Source organism: Abramis brama, assembly GCF_963993115.1.
Source record: "Abramis brama genome assembly, chromosome: 2".
Taxonomy (NCBI): Eukaryota; Metazoa; Chordata; class Actinopteri; order Cypriniformes; family Leuciscidae; genus Abramis; species Abramis brama.
The window spans coordinates 20,947,592-20,961,932 of NC_139964.1; the positions used below are offsets into that span (position 1 = coordinate 20,947,592).

General features: G+C 34.9%; 1 long non-coding RNA gene and 1 pseudogene across 2 annotated transcripts in view; one reads left to right on the plus strand and one right to left on the minus strand.

Moving 5' to 3' along the window:
* Positions 1–14,341, minus strand: part of LOC311077822 (complement C3-like) — a 515,769-nt pseudogene that overhangs the window by 396,940 nt on the left and 104,488 nt on the right. Inside the window, exon 36 of the transcript XR_014609571.1 lies at positions 10,503–10,592. The product of XR_014609571.1 is annotated as a complement C3-like (transcript). The remainder of the gene's footprint in view (positions 1–10,502; positions 10,593–14,341) is intronic.
* On the plus strand, positions 3,776–7,833 carry LOC311077867. Its single transcript, XR_014605019.1, has 2 exons — positions 3,776–4,335; positions 6,730–7,833. It is a non-coding gene; the product is annotated as an uncharacterized lncRNA (long non-coding RNA).

Genomic DNA, 14,341 nt, shown 5'->3' on the forward strand with positions numbered 1-14,341 from the left:
TCCAGTGTTAAATTAACACTCCTGGGAGTGTATATGCCCATACGGAAATGTAATATATGACATATATGTCCCTATATCGCAAGCGACGCCATCATATATGCTAAATATAAGACAATATATTGCTATCACATATATACATATCTCTAGATATATGTTGATATAAGTTTATAACATATATAAATTGTCCATATTAAATTAATATATTGGCATATATTAATACGATGTATATGATTATTGTTTATATAATTTTGTATGTTATGACCATATATGTCACCAATATGTTTAATTTATATGTGCCAATTTATTTAAACAACATACATACATTTTACATGCTTATGGTTTCCTTATTAATTAATTCCTTGTTTTCCTTATTTGAACAGCTTAAACTTAACAAGTCTACACAATCCACATTTCATTTAAATTTCTATCCCATTTTAGAATTAGCACAATTTTTTATAAATACAATTTATTTATTTTTATTATTATTTTACGTAATTGGCTCATAAAAACAAAACAAATACTACACAAATTATATTTGCAAACTTTTTTTTTTTCATATCATCAATAACCATACATCAATATCATCATTCTAGAAAATACAATCATACATACACATTAAAACATGCACTACATATTTAGATGCATACAGAATAATACACAGTTAATATATGTCTCCAAACCAATACCAAAAAAATCTAGGGACCCCAAATATAATTTAAATGCATTTCTCTAGACTGCACTGATGCTAAGTCATAATCACATCTGTGCTGTCCCAAAGGCATGTAGAAACACTTTCTGTCTGCATTTCAGGCCATGCATTTAGCATGCGTCCCACCCCAATACGTTACGTCATTGCCGAATGCCTATCTTTATTAGGCGCGCCAAAATTCAAACGCAATCAAAAGACCGCCAACTATTACGTGCATCCAGAGACGTCACCAACCAACGGATAGAGAATGTTCGTCCTTGTCGAGTGAACAAAGAAGAAACGGATAACGTTAGTTGGAGCATTGTTCCAACATCACACATAAAAACTTAAATATTAATGATTTCTTACACGGACTTGATGACAGATCTGTAGGCTACACTGTTAACCCTTGCTGTAAAAAAAGGCGTAATTCAGACAGTATCATACCATTTTCCATTAAAACAGTAATATACCATAGAAAACAAAAATAGCCTACAGTAATATACTGTAAATGAACAGTGCTCAAAATCGACACTCAGAGGCTGTTTTCCCAATCACACCCTATACCCTCATTCACTATTCCCTACATTAGTTCACTAATATAGTCCCCTTGACAGAGTGAATGAAAAGAAGTGAGTGAATTGAGAAACTGATGAACACCTGATAAGCAGAATCACTGAAGGAAAGAGACAAACAAGAACAGAAAAAAGAGAAACACAAAAACTACAACTGACTTCCAGCAATACTGAGTGTGAAACCAGTTTACAAACCAATTTACGATTATTTCTTTCATACATGTACAAAAGTTCTTGTTGAGAATTAACAAAGATTTAGTTAATAATAAAATTTGTTGTCACCATGATGAAGATCAGTATTTGCTTTAGTTGGTCTCTTGTCCCTGGACTTCTTACCGTTTATCTCTCTCTGACTGCTGTAACAGTGAGTTTATAAAACACATTTGTTATGGCAAGAAAAAGTCAAGAGGTAGTTTATAAGGTGTTTTTATTCTTTTGTGATGATGTCACAGTCATTCTGGACATGTCTGATTTTCAGATTATTCCTGTATATATTCATTGAAATTGTGGGTATGTCATATTTAGCATAAATCTGTGAATCTACAAAATGAAATCAACATTTCTGTAATCAGGTCTTCTGAAAAATACTGTAATCATATAGTGCATTCAATTTTATTTTACTCCTGCTTGACTCAGACACACACATATATCAACAATCAGCATATGAATCTCAACAATGGTGAAAAGTTTCATGTCGCAATGCATGCTGGGTTCCAGGATAATATAAAACTCCCAGCATGCACTGCTGCATGAATAATAAAAAAAAAGAAATATTGCCACCATTGTTGAGATTAATGTGCTAAATTGTGATATCTCTGTGTTTCTAAAACATAGTGTAGTTCTGTTTTTTTTTGGTTTATGCATGATGTGTTAAAAAAAAAAGAGTCTTAGTAATTTATTGCTGTAGTTTCACAGTGGTGGTAATGTAACACTTTTGATCGAGGATAAAACTCTGAATGAATAAGAATTAATTGCTTAGTGAATGAACAGGCAATATGATGATTTTGTCATCATAAGCGTTACAACCACAATCATTCATAAACTGTGTGCGCAAGTGTGACTTGCAAAAACACAGCTCAAGCAGCAAAAGAAAAATGAATGTTTTAGCATCAACATCCCAACTAAAGCAAGCACTGATCTCTATAATGGTAACATCAAACAAACATTTTCAATAACAACTTCTGTATGACAGAAATAAAGTCATACTGGTTAATAATAAGTGTAATAATGTGTAATGGCTGGAAGTCAGTCGTAGTTATTGTGTTTCTCTATTTTCTGTTCTTGTGTTTCTCTTTTCTTCAGTGATTCTGCTTATTAACAGCAGATGTTCATCACTAATGCTCAACAATCACTTACATATTCCCTTAATTATCTCACTGCAACACTGTCTCAATGTTACTTTTACTCTTTGTAGTGTGGATTTCCCTGTGGGGTTGAAAGGGTTAACAGTGTAAGCTAAAAAGACACACCCACAAAATGTATTTTAACAGTAATAAACTGTAAGTTATAAAACAGGTTTATACTGGCAACACTGTTGCCAGTAGTTTACTGTAAAATTAATTTTTTGGGTCACCATTGTGCAGAAGAGTAGAGCCTGTGCTTCAGTCCAGGAGAAGATCTACAAACATTGATGATTTGCTGCATGTTGCTTTATTTAACAGGCGGTGATTGTGTAGTTGCTGGTCCAGTGGAAATCTTTTTATGTACAATAGTTTTTTAGTGGTCTCAAATGAAAGAAGTTCACAGTTTTACTTTGCTCACATTATTAATGCATTATAAATTTTAGTTAATACATTTAAATGACAGTTGGTCAATTTAAGGCAGTCGGTTTCTGCAAGTGTAATTAGTTCATTTGAATTAGAATTTAGTGCATTTTTACAGAAACAAACTAGACTACAGTAAAGAACTGTACAATTAACAGTATTTTACTGGCAACAGTGTTGCCAGTATTTTACTGTAAAAAAACTCGGTAAGGTCTAACAGTGTATATTTAATTGAGAGGTGGATTGAAGAAAAGGCGGATGGCCTTAGTTCGAGGCAACGGTGCATAAAGTTGCAGGTAAGTTAATTTCTGAACTTTTATTATAATTCACACATTGAAATTGCACAGTGAATAAATAATTTAAATAATCGCTGAACTGCATGATATTATAAACTATCAGAGGTAGCTAGTAGGTTAACGTTACAGATGATTGAGCAGATATTCAGTGTTTAACTGTTAAGTTTTTTTATTTTATTTATTTATATATTGAACGTTGCTATTAATACTGCTTTATTGTGTGCGTTGCATTTTCATGTTCTCATTTTCATGTTTAAGAGCTATCTATATATGAGTCCCAGATTATTACACTGCATCATTAAGATATGTGAGAATTTCGACTTCAACTGTCTGACAAATGTAACGTTAAGTTAGCCTAGTAGAGAAAAAAAAATACAATATTTGCCTTTAGAGTCTAGAACTAATACAATAATACTCAAGTACAGTAATGATGGACCATCTAGCCCCAAAAAGGTCACAAGATTATTTTTTTTTACTGAAACCCAAAACTAGCATCTGCAAATGTAAAAAAAAATAAAAATTGCCTAGAACTATAAAGTTGTTGCTTCAGGATAAAATAAAACAAAATCATTATTACATATAACTTTGCAAATGAATTACTACATTTAGAAATTAAATACTTTAAATACTTAAAATGAATCAACTAAAGCTAGGAGTACCTAATAATCTACAATTTTCCTGTCTGTCAATTTTCGTCTGTCAGAGATGTTTATGTTGCTCTGCCTGTTTTTACTTATGGTAAAGCTTATAAAAGTCTATATCTGTTTACCTGTTTTAATGCCATCAGCTATTATCCACTCTGCTATTATTTCCGAGCTTACTGTTTTGGGCAAGCTGATCTTCATTTTCTGCTAAAGAAACTGAAAATACTGATACTGAAAATTTTTTAACTGTTTTGCTTCCTAGAAATGCCAAAACTCTTTTGTACAATGGGCAAGCTGGGGAAATGGCTTGAAACGAAGGAGCAGAGCCCACAGGAACAACTGGCATTACCTTCCAGCTTACAGGAAACTGTGAGTATGCTGTTTTCCAAACCACTACTGTAGGAACAGCTATAACAGCAAGGTACTACAGTAAAAACGTATTAAAACCAATTCAAATACCAAAAAACCCCAAAGAAGAACCGCATTCATGCACAAAATGGCGGCTAGCACAACACAACATTCTGAAGCATTTGTTTTGATAATGGATTGTCTGAAAATAATAATAGAAAAAAAACAGAAATTAAAATTTCCTGATAATTTACTCACCCCCTTGTCATCCAAGATGTTCATGTCTTTCTTTCTTCAATCGGAAAGAAATCACGTTTTTTAAGAAAAACATTACAGGATTTTTCTCCATATAATGGACTTCAATTGCAACCAACGGGTGCAAATCAGGTCCAAATCAATGCAGTTTCAAAGGGCTTCAAAGGCTCTACACGATTCCAGCCGAGGAATAAGGGTCAAACCATCTGTCATTTTCTTAAAATAAACATTTATATACTTTTTAACCACAAATGCTTGACTTTGGTGTTCTGCTTCTGCATGACGTATTACGTTATCACATTGGAAAGGTCATGCGCGTGATGTAGGTGGAAGTACCGACCCAGTGTTAAAACAAACACTGTAAAACATAAAGGTAAAACATCGATGTCGGACAAATTTTGAAGTTGGAGGAGAAAATAGGATGGAGTTTTTCGGCACTGGGTTACGTGATGATGTAATATGTCGTGGTTTGGCTAGATAAGACCCTTATTCCTCGGCTGGGATTGTGTAGACTAGGGGTGGAGCCGAACCCGAATACGGTATTCGGAAAGGCACAAATAATGTGTTTTTTACGAATACTTATTTCGAACAAATACTTTAAAAATATTTGTATTCGGGAACAAGAAAAACTTTATTTCAAAAAGCTGCGTTTCCTGACCGGCGGCGCTGCTGATGTGGTGGCTGTAAATCCACTTGTTGATAAGAAAGGAGGAAAGAGCCACATATGGAAATATTTTGGATTAGGCTAATGTCACGTTGTCATATGGGGCCGTTCACATAGCGCGTTTTTTGCGCGAGCAGATTTCAAATGAGCGGCGCGGTTGCATAGCAACAACAGACGCCACCAGAGAGCAAGCGCTTGTGGAAAGGGGAAAGCGGTGCGAACTGCGCTCTCCATGATGACGAGGAAGTATCAGCAAAGAATTAATTGATTTCTAGCCCTTGCATTAGCTTTATATTTATGGAGATGAGAAATTAAATAAAAAGCCGTCATTATGTTATTAATATCAGTCCGTCAGAAAAGCAGTTCGGCTTATTCTTGGCTGGATAACTCTTAGCAGGTTTAAAAAGCCCTTTTAAAATGAAATATGAATGCAGTTTTGGATTAAATAAAAGTACAGTCAAGTCAAATAAAACACGTTTTATCTCCTGTATAGTTTGGTAACACTACAATAAGATACCATTCATTAACGTTACTTAATGCGTTATCTAACATCAACACATTGAGTGAACAATATATTTTTACAACATTAATTAATGTTTTGAATGTTATTTAATACAAACACTTGATTGGTCATGTTTGTTCACTTCATTCATTGTGCATTAAATAATGTTAACATAAATAATGTTAACTTTTGATTTAAAAAATGTATTTTTAAATTAACCCCAAGGAGAATAATTGCGACAGTATATAACTATTGTTTATTGTTAGGTCATTTTATCTAATGTTATCTAACAAATGGAATCTTATTGTAAAGTGTTTTTAATACTACAGTTTCCATCTTTGTAAACGATACACTTTAATATATGTAAACTTAATCTAAATTAAGCTTTGGTACCGAAATTGGTACCGAGAACCGTGGATTTTCACTGGTATTGGTACCGTGACAACACTAGTAGCTCTGTTAGCTCGGTAATTTAGACAAGGCTGTTGACAGAGTAACGTTAACGTAGGTAATGGCTGTTATGTTATTATTTTTTTTAATGACATTCGTTGTTACATGTTCATTGCTGGATTTAAGGAAAAACATCAACCAATATTGCATATCCATAATTATTATAATTAAAGAATACTTACACTATAACGTAAATTAGAAGTGTAACGCAAAGAAATGGATTTTTACACCTATTTAGAATTTTACTCGAATACAAATACAAATACAAATACTTTTCCCCCCTCAACAAATACAAATACAGATACAAATACCGGCTGCTTTGCACATCCCTAGTGTAGACCCTTTGAAATTGCATTGATTTGGACCTTCAAACTGTTGGTTGCCATTCTAAAGGGTAGTTTAAACGAGAATGCACGCGTTGACGATAATGCATAAACTGACGTTGCGTGAAAATTTTAATTTAGTGTGTTTTAGGTGATTATAATTTGGATGTCCTTAGATAAATGTTAAAAAATTAAAATGCTTTTCTTTGTCTTTTTTACAGATGCAGTGATCCAGAAATTTCTTGGAACCACCAGGGGGCAATTAGGGGTAGCTATTAATCAAAAGGTCACTGAGTTGAGGACATCCAAAAAGACTCAACAAACATGAGAAAATGAACAGGCTGTATCATATACCTGTTGGTGGATTTTCCTGTTCTGGGCTTGTTTTATGTTTTGTTGTAATATTGTATTTGTATATAATAGTGATGGGAAGTCCGGTTCTTTTCCGCGAAACCTAGTAGGTCTATACTGTACGTCCACTGAGCTGAGAACTGCTGAAACCTGAATATAGCCTATAGTCGACAAAACTAAAAAGTCGATGCATGTCTCCAGTACGTTATGTTTTGATTAACACATTATAAACATTTACTTTGCACCCTTAAAACCTTGCCAAGAGTTTACGTCAAATATCAACTTACTTAGAAATTAAATGAGCTGTTCCTGAAAATGTTTTAGTATAATAATAATTGTTTAGTTTTACAATCCATTCGTTTCCAATCTTTAAAATAATACAGTGAAAAGACAGTATGTGATAAACATGTTTCTAATATGTTTTATTTTGTTACACTTCGATGTTCAACAAAATATTTAAGAAACATGCATTTCATCCCTCTGAAATTGCACGCATGCTCAGCTCATCAGGTTCTCAGTAGTCGAACACTTCCGAAATAAACAGTTCTCAGTTCTGTAGTACTGTACTGGTTATCCGAGAACCGCTGTACCTGTATGTTCGGTAGTGCGCGCATGCTCAGTATCAGCTACTCGTGCTCATCACTTCTCTCAGCACAACATGTCTCAGTTCAGTGAACTGTTTGAGTTACTGGAGTAAAATACTCCGGGATAGTGTTTATGTCGAGTCAGAGGAGGCTGTCAGGGATGTCCGAAAGTGAGTAGTTGTGGATCAACTCTAACGCAAGACACAAACTGTTACGAACGATTCACTAAAATAGAACTGGTTCAAAAGAGCGATTCGTTCACCAACCGGACATCACTAGTATATAATATAATTGTGTTCAGTGTTCAGTAGTTTTCTAATTTTGCGCAGCTTAACAATTTTTCTTTTTAAATTAAAACTGTTTTAATAAAGTTTTAATGTTTTAACTGTTTTACTGTATTACTTCTTTTTTGCTAACTGCACCGTTTAACATTTAAGGCTTAGCCATGTCATGTGCATTGCATTGCAAGCGTGTAAGTACACGTCCATAACCTATATTTAAAAATTTGTAAGAAATTAATGAAAGCATGTTTTTTACATTTGTTTAGTTTACATCATACATTAAAATATTTTGCAATTAATATACATCATATAAGAACATAAGAAAATATATGTGCACACAATGTTTTTATACATGTCATTTAAATATTCCATATACATTTATCAAACATATATGTATATATTTCATTTTAAATATATAATATATATTAAGACTTCATAAAAAAACATATTAGGGGCATATATATGTCACATGTATGTAAGCAATATGCTAAGCATATATGTGTAGTTTGTATATTGAACATTTATACAAATAAATATATGTCATGTATATTGATAATTATATATGTGACATATATATAAAATACTGTATTATACATACATAAAATATATGGGCTAGTTTTATATGTCAATATATGAAATTGTTCCATTTTCGAATAGGTTTTATATATGGGCAGATATATATGTACATATATGTTTTCACTTTCTATGTGGATATATTTAATATATGTTTATTTCATATGTGTACATATATTACATTTCCGTATGGGTGAGTCCACACTCAAGAGTGTTAAAGTTAATGAGATAATTAAGTGATTAATTGAGTGATGATTGAGCATTATTGAAGACACCTGATGTTAACAAGCAGAATCACTGAAGGAGAAAATCACAAATTGTAAGTTACCGTTATGGCGATCAATGTTTGCTTTAGTTGGGCTCTTGACCCCTTATATTATTAACTTTAGATTTTGTTTGGCTGCTGTAGCTGAGTTATAACTGCCAGATGAATTAAGAAAAAAAGTGATCTGATAGTGTTGGTTATGATCTGTTTACGCCCTCTTTTTTTGGACAACAGCAAATCATCTTCTGATCTGTAGCGGGAAAAAGTTTCTTTGTGTGGAGAAGACACGCCTACCTTGACCATATGTCTTATGAGAGAAAGAATTCATATTTCCTCTTAAGATTGTACACACAGAACAATACATCTTACTGTAATCTCCTATGTGTGACTGGTTGAATTAAAACAGGACGGTCAGACAGGTACCAAGGATGACAGGTAAAGATAGGAGAAACATAACGTTACATTTATATGCATAATTACACACAAATAAAGTTTGATTACACACACAATAAAATTGTCAGTGTTTCCGTTATGGCAAGTGACGACACTTGAGAAACACAGGAATACATATCAACATTTAGTAATGGCTTGTTATGTAAGGGGAATATCTGTTTCAAAGTCCAGAGTGTGTTTGTGTGTGTGCTAGAATGTCTCCTCAGTTGCATCTCGTGGTGGCGTACCACGTGAGGGGTTGGGGGTTCGATTGGAAAATGGCATTCAGCAAAGACAAAGGTAGTTCTGTGGGCAAGTTAACTTAACAGCCCGAGGCGTCGTTGAATTTTGCTGAGTGAAGCAGATAGTCCTAGAGAACTGAATGGAGCCAGTGTAATTTACCTTCAGTACACAAAGAACAAACGTTAGACACAGTAAGGGAATTGTTGTCGCAGCACGTGATAGTTTGAGAAACAACATGGGCCTGTTCGTTGATTTTATTAAGTCGTGGTAAACATTAACCAGCGATCTGCTTGCACACTTGGAGACATGCTACCAAGCCACATTATTCAACGCTTTCTGAATACGAACATGTATATGCTCATGAGAGAAACAATCAGGATTCGCTAATTCAGACCATCTGGCCGGATGTCATTGTCATTGTTGCTACAGCTCCCATCATGCATTGTGGTATGAATAAATTATGATCTGAATTGTCTATGTAATTTACTTTTCCTAATTGAATATTCTGCTCGTCACCATTGTTGGGATGCATTGACTGAATCTTGACGTCTGTGTGTGCCTAAAAGAAAGGTTTTTTTTAAAACAACTTTTAAGAAATCCTTCATATTATATCAAAAATTCTGGGCATTTATGCAGATTCACAGTTATGCTGTAACCAACAACATACATCGAAGTCAGAAAAAAGGATCTTAATGAGTTCAGTGATCAAGTTCAAATGATGAATGTCATAATATAATCAACACCATCAGATCACTTTTTTTCTTTGTTCATCTGGCAGTTATAACTCAGATACAACAACCAAACAAAATCTTAAGAAAACAGATAGAGGTCAAGAACCCAACTAAAGCAAACAATCATCGCCATAAGGGTGTCTTACAATTTGTGATTTTCTCCTTCAGTGATTCTGCTTGTTAACATCAGGTGTCTTCAATAATGCTCAATCATCACTTAATTAATCACTTAATTATCTCATTAACTTCAACACTCTTGAGTGTTAATTTAACACTCATATTTTAACACTTTACACTCTTGAGTGTGGACTCATATACACTCACAGGAGTGTTAATTTAACACTGGAGTTTTTGCTGTGTAGAAATGCCGCTCCATCTGAAAGCAGGTGATGGTGATTTACTACTAATCAAGGAATCGGCTTTACTGACGAGATGCGCCTAACAATGTCATGTGATATATCGCCCAGCCCTAGCAATAAACCAAAAAAAAAAAAACTGCAAAACTTAACTTAATACTATTGTGTGTTATAATACCTTCTGCACACGTGCACATGTCTCCCTTACACAGTCTGTATATAGCGCCATCTGCCCTTTCAGGGTGGTAGAACTTCATACAGCGTGCATCTGAAACAAACACACACAGGTTTAATAAGTAAAGTTCAGTAAAGTGAAGCTGGTAATGCTGTTTTTTGGAGTTGTTTAATCCTCCTCTGCTGAGATCTTCAGAGATTTAATGTCTTCTGAAGTCAGTTGTGGTTCTTGTGTTTCACTTTTTCCATTCTTGTTAATCCTCTGTCCTTCAGTGATTCTGCTTATTAAGTGTGCTTGCTGAAAGCAGCACACTTATTGTTCTTCTTAAGTTTTCTTCTTATTCTTCTTCTTATTATTATTATTATTCCCGGGAGAAAAATTTTGGCCAGCTCCTGCGCCTAGGCCCTTTGAGACAGAGACACCGTTCCAACTTTAAAACGTTCGGTCAGTACCGGTGTAAGTTGCTCGCGAAGATGACATCACGAGTCCATGTCGTTCGTCCGCCATAGTGGATTGAACAGAAAGCGAAACTAAATTTTCACAGGTCACAAATTTGGTCCGATCTTCACGAAACTGGACGTCCATGATCCTTGGACCAAGCCTCACAAAAGTTACTAGAAGGATTTTTGATTTTCGGAAGCGTTTGCCCATCACAGCCAAACGAAAACGGCGGCGTAGTCGCCAAAACAGGAAGTAGTTCATATTTCAGGAACGCTGTCACGTATCGAAACCAAACTTTGTACATGAACTCGGGACTCCAATGTGAGGAAGCACAAGATGTGAATTTTTTTATTTTATTTTTTATTTCAGGCTAATTGACAAACCCATTTACCTATGCAAAAGACCTCACACTTTTAATGTTAATGCATTTAGACAGTAGGTGGCACTGTTGTATTACATTTCACAGAGCTGCCAAGTCAGTGTATATACTGCATTCGTTTTTACTAGGTTTGTCTTAATAAATGCAAGGCCTGAATTTCGTTTTTTGCATTGGTCTAATTTAATTATCTTCATTTATTAATATATACAGATTTGTATGCATGAATTGTGCATTTCCAGTTCTCAAAGCAGTTAATAAAAAATAAAAAATAAACTTTATACAAAATACATAATGCTCTTCTTCGCTAACCGAACAAACAATTCATTGTCTGTGGCTGTGTTTGTGCGCACGGGAAATATGCTGCGCATAACAATAGAAAACAAGGAGAAACGCGCAGTCACATGCTCAAACAATCAACAACGTCGCTCTAGAGGTGCGTTGTGGACTGCGAAGTGGACTTCACAGGGTTTTCCGCCATCTTAAGTGAGATTCCAATCCGAAGGGAGCGAACATGTTCAGTTCGAAGGGCACTGCGCACGGCATAGGGAATAAGGGAACATCGATACATCACTTCACAGGAAGTGGAGAGCGATGATCACCCAACTGTCATTTCGCGCACCACGTCATCACCAGTCAGAACGGTCATAACTAACGATGGAGGAGTTTACGTATGTGTAAGTATTCATACATTTCGCCATTGTTATACAAATGACAGTATTTTAACGGTTATTGTTGTGAATATTACATATACTACTTTTGATGATTATAATTTACCTCAGTGAATGCAGCCAGCTTAGCTAGTTTGTGAAGTAAAGTGATTTTATTTTAGGTAGTTGAAAATAGTGCAATATAATTGTAAATATATAATATAATAATAAAAATTAAAATATGAATGTAGTCCTATATATATTTATGTTATATCATAATCTGCGCGACCCCGTCGTTGACTTTCTTTGATGACGTTTGCAGGGCATTTCAAATGAGCGGTTATTGTCAGTTATACCATGGTCTGGGTGAATACTCGATTCTGATTGGCTGCAGGGTGTCCGTTAAAAAGTGATAATGGACACCTAGGAAAGGCGTCCCGTCAATTTGCCTGATGACAGTTCTAAATGATTGCGCTGGCTCAAACTCACTGATCAACTGCTGCGGTCGGGTCGCTGTGGCCACGTTGCTTGGCAACGCCTGTATACGGGAGATATTAAATCGTGCGCTCGACTTAATAAATAAAAACCCTCACGATTTTTACTCTAAAACACATTAAAGTATTATTAATTGATTAAATATTTCTTTCTTTCGTTAGTAACCATGGTATAAGCGGGTTAATGCCCTTCGAGGTGTCCATTATCAGGTTTTAATGGACTTCGCCGTCGTCCATTAAAACCTGATAATGGACACCTCGTCGGGCATTAACCCTTACTGAAGTCCACTTCAACTGATATACCGTGCTCAGGGAGTAGGGGAGCAGTGAACACTGCGTATGGACCCTGTCGAATGGAATGCACATTAGATGTGTAAAAACAAGTGGAAAGCGCGAGCGCGCCACTGTCTCCTTTCCACAAGCGCTTGCACAATCTTTAAAAAAGTACTATTGTTGAAATTTTCAAATCAAGCAAACTTCAACGCACCCTTATCCACTATCTGCTGACGTTAGTGAACCGCACCCGAGCAAGCACACTTTGCAGTTCCCCCGGAAATGCATTTTTTCTAGTTAACATCAAGTGTTCATCACTAATGCTCAACAATCAGTTAATTAATCACTGAATTATATCATTAACTTCAACACTGCTTCAGTGTTAGTCCAACACTTGTGTGTCCAACACTACAGAGTGTTGATTTAAAACTGAAGATTTTGCAATGAGGTTAAAAAAAAAAAAAAACAGGGTGAAGCGTAATTTAACGGTAATCAACTGTAAATTAATTTATGGCATAAAACTGTAATTTACTGGCAACCACAGCTGTCTTACTTTCCAATACACACCCTATACCCTCATTCACTATTCCCTACATTTGTTCACTAATATAGTCCACTTGAATGTAAAGAAGTGAGTGAATTGAGACACTGATGAACACCTGATAAGCAGAATCACTGAAGGACAGAGAAACAAGAACAGAAAAAAAGAGAAACACAAAAACTACAACTGACTTCCAGCCACACTGTGTGTGAAACCAGTTTACAAACCAGTTTACGATTATTTCTTTCATACATGTACAAAAGTTCTTGTTGAGAATTAACAGAGATTTAGTTAATAATAAAGTTTGTTGTCACCATGATGGAGATCAGTATTTGCTTTATTTGGTCTCTTGTCCCTTGACTTCTTACCGTTTATCTCTCTCTGACTGCTGTAACAGTGAGTTTATAAAACACATTTGTTATGGCAAGAAAGAGCCAAGAGGAAAATGATCAGGTGTTTTTGGCTTTTGTGATGATATCACAAACATCCTGGACATGTCTGATTCTCTGATCTTTCATATTTAGCATGTACCTGTGAAACTACAACATGAGATCAATCTTTCTGTAATCAGGTCTTCTGAAGAATATAGTAATCATATAGTGCATAAAAACATTTTGAACTCCTGCTTGACTCAGACACACACAGACATCAACAATCAGCACATGAATCTCAACAATGGTGACAATCAAAAGTTTCATGTCGCAATGCATGCTGGGTTCCAGGATAATATAAAACTCCCAGCATGCACTGCTGCATGAATAAAAAAATAAAACAAATAATTGCCACCATTGTTGAGATTATGTGCTAAATTGTGATATCTCTGTGTTTCTAAAAGACAGTGTAGGTCTGTTTCTCTGGTTTATGCATGATGTGTTAAAAAAAATGAGTCATTGTAATTTATTGCTGTGGTTTCACAGTGGTGATAATGTAACGCTTTTGAATGAGGATTAAACTCTGAATGAGTGATAATTATTTATAGCGAATGAACATTCAATATGATGATTTTGTCATCATAATCATTATAACCGCAATCATTCATAAACTGTGTGTGTGCACAAGTGTGACTT